Genomic DNA, 15,122 nt, shown 5'->3' with positions numbered 1-15,122 from the left:
GCTCTTTAATCGAAAGTAGCATTTGGGCACTTAAAATATTCCGGTGTCGCAGAGAATGGCCTTTTACATCACAGGGACAGGAAGAGAGTCAACAGTCCCCTTTTAGTCCTGGAGTCTCACAGCAAAACCGCTTATCAGCTAGTTATGTCAGCATTAACGTCGCGATCACTGCTCCGTGGAATTAATATCCGGAATCGAATCCGAATAAATTGCTATAAGAAAAATAAGAACGGGAGTGCAATACAGACCTCTTCTTCCAGGGCGCGTTTCAAGCTGCTCAAACCCAGCCTTGCATGGGACGCGCGGCTCAAGTGCGGCTGACGTAACGGATCTTTACCCCGTCTGGCACTGACCTGGTACGAGCCAAAAATGGGTTACTTTGGTACCATGTCCCCCCGCTAACACGTGGAGCTCTGCTGATTAGATTTCAGCGTGACCTCCATTTCGCAGGCTCGCTCGTCCATCCCGCCGTCAATAACTGCAAAACATCTCACAGTGTGACAAGTCAGCCGGCACCGCCGCGCCGAGCGCATCGCTAAGGCAATTTCATAATGCTATAAAACGCAACGGCGGACGGTGCGAAAGGAGGGGAAGCTGCTGCGCGAGCGAAAAGTGAGGCTCGTATTTTAAAAAGAAGAAACGCGGCAAGCGAAAGGGACACAAATGCCTAAATGGCGTGCAGCTACATTTCTGTGCGTTCCCTTAACTTCTTAGATAATTCACAATATTTCGATACTGTCAGAAAGCACAAAGACACACACCTGTATAATTTCTCTTATTTCCATAAGGAATTTGTTATTGCTCACATTGGATCAAGCCTGTTGAGGCCCTTAGTCAAAGAACTAAGACATATTTCATATGGGAGCTGTTAACTAATTTAACAGGCTGTCCGGAGCGCTTTCTTTACGCTCACTCGTGTAGCGATAACATCTATTCTCCTACTCGTGGGCCGCAAGAGATTTTTTTTATTTATTTATTTTGCGGGCAAGTGCATTAGCCAATGAGTGGAGTTAAATATTTAATTTCTGTAATACCTCACTATATCGCACCGCTACAATGAGCCAACCTGCCTGCACCCCTGGTGAAAACGTGTTTTCTGGAAGGTTCCTCTGCCATGTTGTCATCACATACAAAACAAAAAAAGAAAAAGAAGCTCCCTTTCTCCCGAGCCGTCTCGCACAGTGATAAACTCATTCATACGCCCACTCGTTCTCTCACAAAGGCACCAGCTCTCCGGCTGGTTAAGAGGCGGCTTCTCCCTCACAGACGCCATCTCACTCCCCCACAGTCTCTCTCACAGGTCCCTTTTACACCCACAACCGCAAATATTTACTCACCCCAGCTCGCGGACTGTCAGGCTAAGGTGCAAGTGTGACTTGTGGCCTGAAACTACATCAAATACGCTTTGGACCGATGGCAACCGATCACCCATCTGTCCAGAGTGTTTTTCACGATGGGTTAAAAGCGACACTTCTCTGCGTCGCCTTTCGGTGCGACGAGGCTCGTACCACGACGGCCGTCTTTGTGCGCACGCTCATGGGAGAGCCAACTCAGGTGTCTCAGGTGCTGGGAACCTCACTCGCACTTTCGCAGGGCACGGCGTAACACGCTTCCCTCGACGCCTGTATGAGAATTCCCTTTCGTGTGCCCCCCTCCCCACCCCATTCAGGAATTCCCTGGACCCCCTCCAGTCTTCCCTCTCAATGTGGGAATTGTTCGCGGGAGAGGCATGCGATCGGGGATTCCGTGGCGTGACATCGGCCAATGTGTGACCTGGGGTAAGACGGGATCCTCCTTTGGTGCTCACTGTGATTTGTGCGGCTTGGCCAGCGTTGGGGAGAGCGGTTTGCGTGCCATTCCTACAATTAATGAGCACCGAAGAAGAGCAAGAGAGAGCCGCTTGGTCCGGCACAGTGTTCACGCCGCATCTGTGTCCAAGGTGAAAGTTCAACCCAAGCCCTTGTCCAAAGCAACAACAGCCAGGCAAACAAGGGGCCTTTTCAGAGAACTAGACTCTTTCAAAATCCTTTAGCAAATTCCTGCACAGTTTTAGGGAAGGACCCACAGTACCGACTGGTTAGAAATCTCAAACGAAAGTCATACGTACCATGAAATGCCACAGAGTTACGAGTGGGCACAGATAGTAATTATTTTCTCTTTCCAAGTATGCCTGCAAGTATCCATGCTGAAGGGTTCATCTTTGTGGCCTTCTGTCAGATAACAGAACCCTGTCGAACCGGACAACAGCATTTAAATTACCAAAACGGAGCACTAACGAGGAGCCTGCGTCCTTATACGATGCTGGTTTGATGTGTTCTGACGCCTCCTGAGGAAGAACTGTGGGGGGAAAAAGTTCTACATAGCAACTAGAATTACTAGCCAGAGTGCTGCTCTTGAACCACCACAGCTGGGCACACTTAACATCAAGAGGAAGAAGTCAGGTTAACTGCTGAAAAGTTTGCCGAGGCAGAAAGTTAAGGGTAACGGCAGCCAGAGTATTTCTCGACCGCGCTGGCAGCACTTCGAATAGAGCCTCCACCCTGCGGAAATGCTGAGCCTCAAGATCCAGGTTGTAGGACAGGCCAACTCCAACACCTCCAACACTCAAACACCCCCCTCCAAGCAACGCCTTGCCCTTACATCCTTCCTGGGTCTCACTGTGAGCACCGAAAAGGTTGCCCACACTCATGCGAGGAAACCATTAACGGCTTGATGCTTGATGAAGAAAAGCTGGAACCTGTACACCCGCAATCACACTATTGTCCTGGGTCAGCGATGCGTTACTAAAGGGGGGCTGCCCTCGGTTATTCATTGCCATGCATCCGTTCTGGAGCTTGTTCACTCCCGCAAATCGCTCACACATCCATAATAAAGGGCCCAGTCAATATTCAGCATGACACATGGGAACAGATCCACGATAAAGGCAGACATCTTCGGTTGGGGGTAGCCAAGATTCGTACGTATTTGTTGATGGAGTACTGAACAGCAGACTCTTCCACCCCACAGGAAGACGCCAACAACTTGTCTCTGGGTTTGCAAAAACTGCTGAGTATGTAGGTGTGGGAAGGACAGCGGAGGGCTGGGATTACTTACACAACACTGCACATGCTAAAAGACGTGTCACCTCTTCAGATGAGTGATGGATCCATGCCTGCGGTGGAGGATGAAACTCCACTAGATGCCTGTATAAAGCTTCACAACCCACATAAATTTTTTCCCCCCACAGGAAAAAAAAAAAAAAAAAAAACTTTAAATGTGTTGATTATTTTCCTATTGACTAGGAAGCAAGTCAGAGATTACAGTCATATTCGTTTGTTCAAAGCTGCATTATCTTCAAAGGACAGCGGTTACTGCCAATTCTGAAAGCAAATGGTAAAATGCTCAAGGATTAAGAGGACTTAATATTGGAATTAATCTCACTGTAGATGCCATGCAAAAGTGACAAAATTATGGGATGTTCCAGTGACTTCACAGATTACCTAGAGCTCCTCCTTTCAGATATAGGTAGGGTGGCTTACAACTCCACGAAAACCAGGCCTGCGTAGGACCAGACAATGTTATGCTTGCTTTTTGCGAGAAGTATACCATGCTACTGCTAATTCCGCTTCACTCCACCACCACATCCGTCAAAAAACCATAAGTACAAATGCAGACGTGTAAACGTCTGCTGCATTCAAGTCCAAACATCCTTCCAGCCCCACCAGTCCATGGATGAAGTGAAAAACCAACGCGATGAGCAGTGCCACGAAAAAGCAAATAATACATTGTATGTGGGGAAAAATATTTTTGAAACATTTCATAACAGCACCGCACTGACTGGGATCAGAAAGTACGATTCCATTACATGTTACTGCACTGGCGCCTAGTAAGGTTTTAGAATTCATAAAATATGAATCATACAATGCATTGCTAAGCTAGCTATAAGGCTACCATTTAGTAACTGCTTACTTAGCAGATCCAATGTATGAGTGCCAAGTAAAAGTAAGAATGCCCTTTCCAATCACCGGCAGCAGGTCTTCCTGTAATGAATAAATCGAGTGTTGCCAGTTTAAAGCCCCCAAACTGTGGAACAGCCTACCACACAGCTTCCGGGGACACCGATTCAGTAAACGAATGCAAATCTACCTGTAATACCCGCTGTTGACTGGAGGTAATCGGACATCCCGAGGACTTCTTCAATGGCGTAGTGGCACCATCTCCAGAAGGAGTGGGTAGAGCTGGCCTTACATACCCGAGTGTTTTTTTTTGTACCACAAGCAGGGGTTCTGTTACTTCTTCACTGCTTTGAAGCCCCACACACCATATTTTAACTGTGGAATAACCCTTAGAGCCTAATCCCTTAATTAACACCTCCCCGAAGTTTTAGTGCTCCAGATACAAGTTAAACTGCTGATATTATCAAATTCAACATTTTAAAACCTTTTCTTTTTTTTTTTTTTTTATTCAGCCTGGAATGAGTTTTGTAGCTTGTGCAGCAGAAAGTCTTCTCGTCAGCTTATAAACAATGACGCAAAACGGCCAACGGGAAATGTGAGATTACTTCAGCCACATGGCCATATATTAAAAAGGCAGTGACCACAATAAATGGACAAGACTGTTGAAGACAAATCTAGAAGTACGTGGTTCAGTTAGAAAGGCTAAAACAATGATAATCGTAGAACTGGCAGCGGTGTACAAACCATCTCTAGTGTTCTCCTCCAAGGGTTAATGTTATTACCTTCACTAGATTTTGCAAATTTACTTGCTGTACACATTATTGCTTGTTAACATCTCTAAGGCAGCCTACTGCAAAGGTAGCTGTACAAAAAAAAAAAAAAAAAAAAAAAGTGAATTTAAAACAAGTCGGTCTTCACAAGAGGCCATACACACATTGGAAGAAGCTGTTAGCAATACCCTGAATGATCCTATGCAGCAAATGCAAAATCTTGGGCTAAAGCCCATTATCAAGTGTACAGTAGCATGAGTGCGGTCATTTAAGGAAAGTGGTTCAAGTGTGTAGGAAATCTGTGACAGATGTCTGGAAAAGCCACCACTTTTACAAAACACTGCGAATTCCAAAAGCACTTCACAGGTACACACAAAAAAAGAAAAAGCATTACCTTATTTACCTGACACTTTTCTCCAAAGGGACTTAGTATTCAACTACTTACAATTACTTACCCATTTATACGCTGGGTAATTTTTACTGGAGAAATTCTTAGGGCAAGTACCTCCCTCAAGGGAATTATAGCTGGAGATGGGATTTGAACCTGCAACCTGCAATCTAAAGATAACAGCTCCAACCACTACTCCACCAGCTGCCTCCAAAGCAAATACTGAAATAGACACAATTAAATAATCAAAAACCAAATGAACAACTGTGACAATTTAGAAATTGTTCTGCTTTTCACCTTGTGAGTAGCATGAACTGAATGTACTGGAATGACTGACAGAAATAAGTTTTATTAAGCAGACATTTTTAATGTGAAATGGAAAAAATGAAATGTAACTCTGCCCGAAATTTATATTGTTACATTTAATACTACATTTTTTTTCCATAAAAGTTGATTGTGGGATTCTTCGCATAACATGATGACATTTGGAATTCATTAATTTGCAAAAGGAGGACAAAACTAAAACATTATGGCACTGTGTCTGGCATCGTTTAGACCCAACCTCAGAAACTCATATTTGGAAAAGGGCAACTGAAACAACCTTGTGTGTAATTAATCCTTAAGCAACAGATAAGCAAACTGACACAATGTTCTCCAGCTATTACCCAAACAATTGCCACGAGCCAAAATTATTCATTTCTAACAATGCTGCATAAATGAAGAACCTTACAGAAGAAAACCGTACCTAATCCAGCTGCATAAAAAAAAAAAAAGTTACATCTCAAAAAAATATGTCTTACCTTCATCTGAACCTTGTTTTACACAAAGGGAAAGTAAACTCTAGAAAGGGACTGTATTCCCGGACATCACACGCTGCATACTAATTCAGCCCATCAGTAAAACTTAGAAAAGCAAGCTTGCCTGTTCAAGGCTTCCACTTATGACTGATCGTTTTTCTGCTGTGCATTTAGGCCTTAGGGGCCCTGCATCTCCTTGACTTGAACAAAGATTAAAAGGAGGATCCACAACTATTGTTCCCAGAGGCCAAGAATGTTCCTTCAACATTCGGTACCAGCTCTATACTTTATTACTCATCTTTGCAATGGTAACCAGACCATACAAACACAAAATCTTTGACTTCATTCACCAGGGTGAAGAATGTCCAACAGTGCCCTAAAGTCACTGGCCAAGTACACGAGACAGATTGAAATGATCTTGCTGAACATCTCTATAGGGAAGGTAGTGGGGATTTGATGGTCAGCAGAAGCAGATAACAGGCTGGATGTCAGAACGCAAAGGACTTGAGTGGTGAGACATGCAGCTGTCCCTGTGATTGTTCCCATCTATGGGCATCCGTTCACTGTGGATTAAGGGTGGAGATTTGATTTGCTTCCACCACACCTATATTTCATATTTCTTCTTTCTCTCTCGGTGAATGTGGAACACATACATTCTCTTCAAAAAGCATAAGGTTATGAGCCTTGACAAACAGGGTCATGCAATAACGGCAAACAATTCCAGGAGACAACTCATCCTGTGGAAAATTGCAGTAGATGCATTTGAAATCATGGAAAAAGCTGCTCTTCTGCACATACATTTCAAGTCAGTTTTCCACCATTTCTGAATAACTTCTCCATAAACTCATTCCATAAATTATAAGTCCGCTATCTCAAACAATCACTGATAAGGTGCCTCAGCATGCATTTGATGAAAAAATGATTTGCGCTATCTAAAGAAATCCAGTTAAGTGTGAATATTTTCCTATATGCTGTTCAGATGCCATAAAAATGTTATCCAAACACTGTATCATCGCTTTACAATATAAAGTGTGCAATGAAATTTTCAAATATTCTACAGAATTTAGGAGAGCAATCTGTAGCTGTGGTGTAGCATCATTGAAACAAAGAAAATTTGTTTGTGCAGTGCATCGGACTTTATTACAACAAAAAAAAAAAAACCCCACATCATGCCTTATCTATTTTACATTTCTGTAACTGCTTACATCTTGTATCAAATCAAAAGCGAGGAGCATAATGAAATATCCTGAGCTCATCACCCTTCAGAAGGTTCATAAAACCATATTAGTGTCTATGAAGAAATGAACAATTAGTATCTCATTACCGACAGAGAATGGTTGCGTCCTAAAAACTGGGCTTGTTCCACAGTCCGCGGGAAAACAAAAGAATAGAGAATCTAATTTAGTTGTACCTAAAAACAATAAAAGTTAAATTACCTTTCTAGTTTTGCACACCACAGTTATCAAAGTACAACCTCTGCACACAGTGAAGGGACATCACTGAACAGGTCGACATGCATGACTGCAATAAAACTTACAAGCGCAATTAACCGAACCATACAGCATCATTCGGTATTGCAAAACGCCATCACACCTCACTTGGATCAACAGAACAAAGGAAGGTCGTAAACTGAAGGCAGTTTGAGCTCCACACAATCCAGCTCATCATGACTGATCATGGGTGTGTTTCTTTACCCGACACAAGAGAACTAAAAACAGCTGTGTAGGAGGGATCTCCCATTCAAACAGCTAACACATGAATCATCTTTCTTAACCCAAGTAAAGCTTTCAGGACAAATCAATAATCTCACCAGGCCAATATTATTGGAGACATTCAAAGGCTGGAAACTCAAACTATTCAGTACATACTCAGCAAAATACAAAATTTCTTGATGAATAGCTTCAGTTAATGCTGTGGTGAACGGTCTGAGCTGCATGTTTAGAAATGAAAATTTTAACCATGCGATTAAAGAGAAATACTTTATTTAGTGCACTTTTATCTAACCATTTCAATGCAATCTGGCACACAAATCTCCGTCCAGTTAACAACCCATAGAAAATTGACCTTTAAAAACCCATTGTGATACTCAGGAATTGGTCTAATGAGTTCCACCCCATTTTAAATGACACCCTCATTCCAAAAAAAAAAAAAAAGGTTAGATTTTACTTTGGTTTACATTCTCTATCACTTAAAAATGTAATAAAAAAATTACCCAATTAAATCACACTCATGTGAACATTACATCCTGTAATTTACCATGGATTATTCTTTTGACCCAAAAAAAAAACCCACCCTGAAACTCTCATATTTGAGACATGATTTCAAATATGAAATCTGTTTCCATGACTATTCTTAAAACAACGCACAAAACCCCCAGCTACAATTAATATTCTACAATTCATATTTTACATGTTAGCACAACATACCTGTGTCTTACCGGAGGTACACATAATTATAATGCACTCACTGTATTTTTCTGAAGGACAAAGATCACTTTGGAGAAGAGCATCAACTAAATGAATGCATGTAAATATAAAACGTAAAACGTGGTTTATATAATCAACAAAGCTCTGGTTTGAACTGCATTGTGCTTTGCAAAAAGCCGTTACAGCCGCTGGCAAAGGTAACACTTCAGTCAACAAAACCTAAGACACAGCCAGACACCCCCCAACATAGAGAGTTTAATTTCAGATTAACTTAAATATACCTCCAGCATCAGGATGAATAGGGATAGTATAGCACCACTAGTGTAGGTGGCCTTTCAAACCAGTCAGGACATCTCAAGCAGGTGTCTGCCGAACAAGCCAATTCCACAGGTCTGTCAGATGCCTGCTGCTAGCTGAGAAGATACTGGAGGAGTGCTGCTGTACCAGTGCCGTGATGTGCGATGAGAATACCAAAGTGGATCAGCGGGACTGTGAACTGGAGGCAAAGACATAACCTGGTCTCCTATTCTTGCTGGGCGTGAGGGTGCTAGACGTCCCAGTGTTTGCGAACTAGAAGCCCGGTGTGTGAACATGAAGACATCTCGGTAGAAACATTCCGCTATAACCAGACCCTATGTAATTAAAATGTAAGAACATTCATTTGGACCGAGCAATACGATTACTGTCGCATACAGCCAATTAAAAATGACATTAGCCCATGACTAAGTGCCGTGTGTTACACTCTACCGTGTGCACTTCTCTCCATCTCTCAATGTCCTCTGCAGCAAACACTGGGAGGGGGGAAAAAAAAAAAAAAAAAAAAAAAGCACCTGGGACTTTTGGAAAAACTCAGAAATGCACATTTACTTATTTCCAACCCATCGCTACATAATCATGTTTGTGTTTATGAATTTAAATCATAAGCATGACAAAAGGAATATTAAAAAAAAGAAAAATCCTACCGAAGTGTTATTGTTTTTGGTGGGGCACTAGCAAAGCTGCATTTTTACACGCCAGTTCAGCACTGTGTGTGTGCGTGGGGGGGGAACTGAGCACACACTGAAGCTACTGCTGTGCCTCTGATGCTCATTCCCAGTGACAGCACGCAGGCTGAAGAGGGGGACCCGGGGTCCAGCGCTCCGCCGGGCCGGCGTCCATCAGGCAGCCAAACGGCACATCCGTTGCCACAGTCTGCAAGCGCTGAATAAACTGCAGGGGCGGCAAGATACGTATGAATAAGTAACGGTGGAAACCCCCCCATTAGGCTCACGGTTCACGGGAACCGTTTACACTCCGCCCCGGGCTTCAGGTGAAAGCGAACCCGCGTTCCCGGTTGGCACGGAGACGACCCCGTCCCCCGAAAGCACGCGTCCCGCCGGACGTGAACCGGCGCCCAGGCGACTCTGGCACGGAAACCGGCAGCCCAAGAGCTACACCGAAACATCGCATCCAGCCTCGGTCGGCTGACAGCGATGAAAGTTCACGCAGAAGACAGGATCTGGAGAGAAACGGCTCTGAAAGATGCGCTTTGAGACTCGCCTTGTACGTTGGGGGCGATTCAGCAGCGCTGAGGGAAAGCGGGAGACCATTCCACCGCGCTGGAGCCAAAACTGCGAATCCACAGGAATGTGCTTCTGGCAAACACCGGTAGGAGGAAGGAAGACGTCGGCTCCAGCGACGCCCACTGACCCAGAACGAGAGCCGTGCACGGGCTGCGCCGCGCTGTGCGGAGGAGCAGCAGGCACGGCGGTACCAACGGGCGCTCTCTGCGAAAGGGATTCGCCAAGCGGAATGGAGCGATCTGATTGAGCCTCGGCGAGAGCAGCACCACGTTGCATCCACCTTCGCCGGCTTTTACATAAGCGCACAGATGGTTAAATCCCGCACCCGAGCTTCGATCCCCCCACATTCTGAGCAGCCACTGACTGACACCTGGAGCAGCACACGTGTCCACATCAGCCCAGATGAGGCGGCGGCACTTTAAAGAAGTGTAACAGGGAATATAAAACACACAACGTACAACTGACGGACCAGAGGATTAACGCACTGACATCGGAAGAAAAGCTCCAGAAAGGACTGGGAAAAATTAAGCGGGAAAAGGACACGCCTGCCAAGCGGGGACGAGCACGGAGGAAAGCCATTAACATGGTATTTAGCACAAAATGTTTTGCGAAGCACCAGGCGTGAAGCTGACATGAGCTGTGGCACCTGATCCGTTTGGGAGAAGGAAAAACAGGAACTGGAAAGAGCGCCTCCCTTGTGTTTTTTTTTTAAACACTCAGAGGAAACTCGTTTATCATGAGCTTCAAAGCAGAGCGTAAATAATAGGATGTGAATCCATTTAGGACAATAGAGCGCATTTTATTTTATATCAATTTCCAGAGGGCTGCGCAGAGGCATCTCGCGACCCGCAGCTTCTGCTCCGATTTCACACACGGTGACGCCACAATGTACCGTGCAGCGTTGCTCAACTGCAGAGGCACTGCTCCCCACGATTATAAGAGAATAAAGGCTGCGTAGCATAATTAAAACACTAAAAGGTGCTGGTGGGGGGGGGGGGGGGGTCACGTTAATAAACTGAAGCGCTAACGAAACATGGTCACACATGAATCTCCTGAGGGGCTTCCTGACCCGCGTGTCCCAGAGGCCGGGGGGACGAACTCCTCCCCGTGCCCACGATACGGTTCGCGGTCCTACGGGCTCCTCACGAGGGAGCGTCACTGCTCACGGCTCCGGTGCCTTTCAAACACCTAACTGGATTTTGCTCAGCTCCATGCCACGCCGCTGCTGGGATTCCCTGCGATTTGCATTGCAGTGACGTCCTGCGTTGCTATGGTTACTTCAGAGAATTATCTTGGGACTGGATTTCAATGGTGCTCTGGTTTCCTCCCACCGACATATGTTTCAGGCGCACCAGATCAACTAATCTGCCCTTAGGGTGTGTATACGAGTGGCTACCTGCACCATTCAAAGTTTACCATGTTGCCCAGAACCCCGTGCTCCTGGACCTCTATGACCCATACTGTAAACAGGGTTCTGTCCCAACGCAATCGGTGCGCCCGAGACGAGTTTCGCTCATCCGTCCAGAGCAGCCCCCCTCTTCCCCACTGCACTCTTTATGGGGCTGAATTTCCCACACTGCACTGCGGCCCACATGGCTGGGGGGGATAACCCCGCAAGCCACCTGCCGGACACGCACCCGGGAAGCTCCAACAGCCGGCAAGACCCCGCACAGCGTAAAGCGCCGGCCCAGAAACTCTTCCAGCAGCCATAAAGCACTTAAACAACATGGTAGGCAGCCCAAAGGTTCAAGGTTCGAGCTTCTGCCGCCGTACCCTGGAGTTACCGTATGTGACCAAGAGGAATATCCCGCCACCCAAAGCCCCCTTGTAGAGATACCAGCTCTCTGGCTGAAGGACAGCTCCTAACCAGATAAAGGGAACCAAATGTGAGCCGCATTCATATACGACAAATTAATAAAAAGTACAGGTGGTCCTCTGTTACTACTCGGCTCCACCGCGATGAACCCGAAGTCAACGCCGTCATAAATTGAAAGTCCCCTTATACTGTGTTGGCTGAACCATATGGTAAATACTTGCTGTAAGACATGAACGATACACTGTATCACGTTAACACTAACGCACAATCACAACATATAGTACAGCAATATAATTATATTTCCATGCTGCGTTATTATTCTCACTTTCGTTCCTCAATCTAATCGCTGCAAACCGTTTGTAATAAAAAGTAACTGAAACGGAATGACAAACAGTAAGCGCGATGTAAAGGGTAACGGCGTCTGCGAGATCGGGCTGCGACATCAGCAAAGCCCGAGGGGACGGGTTTTACGTGGCGGTCGCTCCCTGACGTACGGCGAGTCCTCTAACGCGTTACACGCGCAGCCTACGCGAGCGGAGGCCTCCGCTCAAAAGCGTGCCGTTAGGACCGCCTGTCACGGCGCTCCCAAGTGGCTCCGGGACAAAAAGTGACAAACGCAGAGAAGCCGCAAAATCTGGTCCTTCAGCCCAAGCATAAGGGCTCAGCATTTGGCATTGAACCGCTGCCATGGCGGCGCCGCACAAGCACTCCGTTCGCCGACGGGCTGGGGGGACGGAGACAAAGACGCCGTTCCTTCATCCGGAGCCGCTCGGCCCGATGGGGCCGCATCTCCAGCGGCCGAGTGACACCCTCCTAAGCGACGCGAGACCAAATTCGGGGCGAACGGCTCTCGTCTCGCACGTCCTTCTCATTTTACTTCATTTATTAAACGTCAGACGGGACCCACGTGGACGGGGTCAAAGAGGGACGCCCACACAAAGGCCGATGGCCTCAGTTTCACATTCGCATCCTGGGGCAGCAACGGGCGCAGCGGTTCGAGCCTTCCCACCGAAGGACCTTGGTTCGAATCCCAGCAGCAGCTGCAGCGCTCTTCATCACGGTACTCAATCTAAACCGATGTGGTAAAACTGCCCAGCTGTATAAACAGGGAGGTGTCGGCTAATGAATAAATGGAGAGGGACGCCCCCCCCAGCTCATGCTCCGCACTCCGGACCTTACAGGGGAGAAAGCGTGAGCGGGAGCAAGCAGAACACATGTGGGCTGGAGTGATGCTTCAAAACTTGTCCCTGCGCTGCCACACACACAATGAAGGTACTTACTCTGACTTGATACAGTAAGTAAACCCTGCCATATACAAGGGTAAATGAGTGGTAAAGAAGGTTATCCAGCATTGCAAGTCTGTCTGAACAAAGGTGTCAGCTAAGAAAAAGTCAGTAATAAGAGTCTCTCACACACACACACACACACACAGGTCCTGAAAACACTGAGCTCCGACAAGCGCATGCGTTGCAGCTGTGGGTCAGTGACGCACCTCCCTGTCGGGATCGGGTTCCGCTGAGGGGCAGAGGGCAGACTGCAGCCCCACACAAACACGCAGCTGCAAACGTAAACTCCGGCTCCACATGATGATGTTTCGCACGCAGGGGCGGCAGGGGGCGCAGCGGTTAGAGGCTCGCAACTTACCAAGGACCCAGGTTCGAATCCCACCTCCTGCTGCTGCGTGCCCTCGACTTAGTACCCAGTAAAAAAGGACTCAGGTGTGCAAATGGGTCAGTCGCTGTAACTAAGTGGCTTTTTGGAGAAGAGCGTCACTCGAATGAACGAATGAATGAATGAGAGAGCACTAATGATGCGATTCTGACAATGTTTGCTCGTGATCGGGTGATGCCGGCGTGTCCTGCCCGCGTCTAGCTCGTCATACGCGGTGTCACTGACTCTGCGCTGCGGAAAGACAGGGGCCCCCGGCGGTGAGCGCGCAGCGCGGCCCCGCTTACCTGGCAGAGCGCGGCGGGACGAGCGGCCTCTCGTTGCTGCTTCTGCTGCTGCGGCTGCTGTTTGTTTCTTCTCCGCCTGGCTGCGCGTCTCTCTTACTCAGTGCGCGCTCTCGTCGCGCTGCCCGGCTTCTCCTTCTTCTTCTTGTTCCCGAGGCGCTGCACACGCACAGCCCGCGCGCTCGCCTCCCCAAAGCCGCATTATTATCGCGCGGCCGAGAGCGTGGCTGTGCCGCGGAGAACGGCGTTCAACACGGGGGGTGCGCCTAGAGCCCCGCGGCGGGAGATCCCATTGGCCGCACGGCGACGACAGCTGCAGCTCCTGGCACGAGCGCCGCGAACGTGCGCGTGTCCTCGCGGGAGGTGCCGAGAACGCGGAACACGCGTACGGCAGCGCGTGAAGGTGACGAGCTGCAAATCGCGCGTCCTCAATCGCTTCCCTCTCCGGCCAACAGCACGCGGTCTCCCTTCCCCTGATCCGCCTGCGCGAGCGCGCTCCCGACGCGCTGAACGGGAACGCGCCTCCCGCAAGTAGAGCAGTCCCGCCAGGGCCCGATCATGCCTAATTAAAAGTGCGAGGCGTCAACTCTTGGCGCTTAAATATGAATATGTTGAAATTTCCGAGTAGATTATACGGAATGCTTGAGTGACGATACTTGTCCGGACTCGTGGCTCCTACCTGAACTTGACTTAGGCACCGCAGCGCAGAAGTAAAAACGACAATCCAGTGACACATACATACTAGAACTGCTTCTCGCAATTGCGAAATTGGGGAAAAAAAGGTCCAAACTGATTGCGAGATTTATACCGACTAAATGCATTATGGGTAGCAGGACGGAGCCCCGTACACGTGTCACTTTTACACACATTCGGCCTACATTAATTAAAACGTAATGTATATACCAGCAAATAATACACATTTACATCACAGATGAGTTTAAACGTGTGTGTGTCCAGGCCTGTAAATGGCTAAAGCCGTTCAGGTTATGCTGACGCGTTTATACACAGCGCCATCTTGTGGACGCGACCTGCTACTACACATCGTGTCGCGCCGCCTGGTTGAAATGCAGTGATTTCCATGTGCCGTTACATGTATTCTTTTATCTGGCGTCTTTCTCTCCATAAAACTACCTACAGTTATTTACCTATTTGTACAGTGGTTTTTATTAGAGCAATTTCGAGGAGGTACTTTGATCAAGGGAACTACAGCAGGATGTTTGATTCGAACCTGCAACCAGGGCCATCTCAGGTGGAGTGAATGACGGTGGAGATTCTTGGGGCCCGCAGAAATTGCAGTAGTAATTAATTAACTATATTTAAGGGGCCAGAATTCCTAGCTACGCCCCTGGCTTCAAGTTCCAGGTCCAAAGGTGGCGGCTCTGAGCACTACGCCACCCCAAGGACCGTGAATGACATACCGTGCATACTGCGAAAATGAAAAGTAACATTTTAAACGGTTCTGCCGATCAGAAAGAG

The 15,122-nt window shown here is 47.3% G+C and overlaps 1 protein-coding gene across 2 annotated transcripts in view; it reads right to left on the bottom strand.

Annotated features, from left to right (window-relative positions):
- The window catches only part of arhgap32b (Rho GTPase activating protein 32b), a 106,896-nt gene extending 92,447 nt beyond the window's left edge, over positions 1 to 14,449 (bottom strand). Inside the window, exon 1 of one of the 2 annotated variants that reach the window (XM_029251493.1) lies at positions 13,650 to 14,449. The gene's annotated coding sequence lies outside the window, so the exon portion shown is untranslated. The remainder of the gene's footprint in view (positions 1 to 13,649) is intronic. The other variant, XM_029251494.1, reaches the window with a different exon arrangement.
- Positions 14,450 to 15,122: the final 673 nt, after the last annotated feature.

The sequence above is a fragment of the Scleropages formosus genome, chromosome 4, assembly GCF_900964775.1.
Source record: "Scleropages formosus chromosome 4, fSclFor1.1, whole genome shotgun sequence".
NCBI classification, from domain to species: domain Eukaryota; kingdom Metazoa; phylum Chordata; class Actinopteri; order Osteoglossiformes; family Osteoglossidae; genus Scleropages; species Scleropages formosus.
This window is presented reverse-complemented; position numbering and strand designations above follow the sequence as displayed.